This window comes from Athene cunicularia, assembly GCF_003259725.1.
Source record: "Athene cunicularia isolate RWA chromosome 1 unlocalized genomic scaffold, athCun1 chr1_part2, whole genome shotgun sequence".
NCBI classification, from domain to species: Eukaryota; Metazoa; Chordata; class Aves; order Strigiformes; family Strigidae; genus Athene; species Athene cunicularia.
This window is the reverse complement of record NW_020799092.1, coordinates 1,988,528-1,991,586: the sequence shown is the minus strand read 5'-3', so window position 1 is coordinate 1,991,586 and position 3,059 is coordinate 1,988,528.

The window sequence follows — 3,059 nt, the reverse complement described above, 5'->3', positions numbered from 1 at the left end:
CGCGCTGGTGTGTCGGGTTGGGGGCACTTGAAAAGGTGGCCGGAGCGATGCTGTGGAGCGCTCTGGAGCTCCCGAAGTGACACCCGGAGAAGCGTGTACCCCTTTGCACATCCTTTGGTATAGGGGAGCCTGCAGCGGTGCCCTAGCGTGCTGCTTGCCTGTGTGGATGGAGGAGGGAGTGTGATCTGCTCACCTCCCTGTGGAGAGAAATCCCACGAAAGTGAAATATTTTTAAACTTCCCTGCCATTATTCCTTCCTCTTGTCTAGGAGGGATGGAGACATAGCCATTTCTTACCTTGAGGCCTTTGGTTATGTGAGAAAGGAGCACCTTTTGGCCTCCACTGCAAGTGTGAGTAGAAGGACAAGGAAGAGAGGCAGGGTTGTGAGGATCCTGTGACATAGGTCACCTTGGGCACCAGAGAGCACTGAGAGAGTCTGGCGTTGAAATGTTTTTCTTAGCATTGTGTCACGTTCTGTGCAACCTCTAGGGAAGTTCAAACCCAGAGAAGCTCAAGGTACCAGTTTTCAGCTGCACTGCTGCTCCATAGGCACCACAGGAGGCATCCATTTGTCTCAGCTTGGAGTCCATCTCCTAGCAAGGCGATTCACAGCCCTTTCTCACACTCCTTTGCAGGCCATAATAAGGATGTAGTGGGACCATGCCCTCAGGCTAGTAATGGGAAGATGTCTAGAACAGCTCACACATAGTTCTCAGTACACAGCCCTGTCAGCTTGACTTCAGTGCCCAGGAAGCTGATGGAGCAGCTCATCCTGAGTACCATCACACAACACATGCCGGACAACCAGATGATCAGGCCCAGTCAGCAGGGGTTTATGAAAGGCAGGTCCTGCTTGACAAACCTGATCTACGACAGGGTGACCTGCTTACTGGATGAGGGAAAGGCTGTGGATGTTGTCTACCCTGACTTTAGTAAGGCCTTTGACACCGTTTCCCACAGCATTCTCCTGATAAAACTGGCTGTTCGTGGCTTGGATGGGCACACTTTGGTGGATAAAAACCTGGCTGGATGGCCGGGCCCAAAGAGTTGTGGTGAATGGAGTTAAATCCAGTTGGCGGCCGGTCACGAGTGGTGTCCCCCAGGGCTCGGTTTTGGGGTCACTCCTGTTTAACATCTTTATTGATGATCTAGATGAGGGGGATCAAGTGCACCCTCAGTCAGTTTGCAGATGACACCCAGTTGGGTGGGAGTGTTGATCTGCTCGAGGGTAGGGAGGCTCTGCAGAGAGACCTGGACAGGCTGGAGCCATGGGCTGAGGCCAACTGAAGGAGTTTCAATATGGCCAAATGTCAGGGGCTGCCCTTGGGCCACAACAACCCCCAGCAGCGCTACAGGCTTGGGGAGGAGTCGCTGGAGAGCTGTCAGTCAGAGAGGGACCTGGGGGTGTTGATTGACAGCCGGCTGAACAGGAGCCAGCAGTGTGCCCAGGTGGCCAAGAAGGCCAATGGCATCCTGGCTTGTGTCAGCAATAGCGTGACCAGCAGGGACAGGGAAGGGATCTTACCCCTGTACTTGGCACTGGTGAGGCTGCTCCTCGATTCCTGTGTTCACTTTTGGGCCCCTCACTACATTGAATGACTCGAGCATATCCAGTAGAAGGGCAACGAAGCTGGTCTGGAGCATAGGTCGTAGGAGGAGTGGCTGAGGGAACTGTTTAGTCTGAAGAAGAGGAGGCTGAGGGGAGACCTCATCGCCCTCTACAGCTATCTGAAAGGAGGTTGCAAAGAGCTGGGGATGAGTCTCTTTAACCAAGTAGTAAGTGATAGGACAAGAGGTAATGGCCTCAAATTGCACTAGGGAAGGTTTAGACTGGATATTAGGAAGCATTTCTTTACAGAACAGGTTGTTCAGCGTTAGAATGGGCTGCCCAGGGAGGTGGTGGAGTCCCCCTCCCTGGAGGTGTTTAAGAGTCGGGTTGACATAGTGCTGAGGGATCTGGCGTAGTTGGGAACTATTAATGTTAAGTTGATGGTTGGACTGGATGATCTTCAAGGTCTTTTCCAACCTAGACAATTCTGTGGTTCTGTAATACCCACTGCAATTTGGAGCAGTTCTTGGTAGTTGCAAGTCAGGCACAACAGTAAAATCACTTGTGTGCCTGCCTGAACAATTACAGACAAAACCAGAGATCACTAATTTTGCTTTTCTTTAATATCCCTTGTAGGCTGAGGTAGGCTGTTTCAGGAGGGACAGTTTTCTTTGAATCAGCTCAGCTGAATCAGGAGGAAGACACAGGGATCATTCCCACCACCTTCTCAACATTGTAAGTCTGCACAAGAGCCCTCCGGGTGTGTGAGTGGCATATCTTGAAGCGAGTGATCGCTGTCAGACAGACTACGGCAGTGGGAATCTTGGGGACAAGCACATTTCCCTGTGTGAATTGGGGATGAAGGGTCTCTCTCCAACATGAGAGACGTACAGTTTCAGTCATGTGTAGCAGTGCAGTTGTGGTGAGGGTAGGAGTGTTAAGTAATCTTGACTTCCAGCAGTGGCTTGATACTCTTAATGACATCTTTGTGGCAAATATATCAGATCCAGACACACTTCAGAAATAATTGTTAGCTAATTAATCTCATTCTATGAAATGATGGGTTTTGCTGCAGGGTATCCTGCTGGAGGATTCCATCTCCCTTTCCCGTAAATCCTTTGTCTGTTGTTTTGTTACATCTCCTAAATATACAAAGATTACAGATCCTTCCCCATAATGCAAGGCTCACAAATACTCAGCCATTCAAGCAGACTTAGGTAGACAGTCAGAATTATTTTTTTAAAGGTTATATTGGCCAAAAGTAGAAGAAAATGCTAAATTTAGAACCTCAGTCTGCAAACAAGTTTCCATATGTTTAGCTTTCTGTATAAGCTTGGTCTCAAATTTGGAGTATTCCTGTGGGTAAAGCTGTGAGTGGGTACAAATAATTATAGGAATGGGTCTCAAGTCTGCATTAAAAGTAGGATGGACAGATTTAGTACTGATAATGATTTGTTTTCTTATCAGTACCAAGAAGAATTCCTGGTGCTGCAGAAATATGTGTGGAACA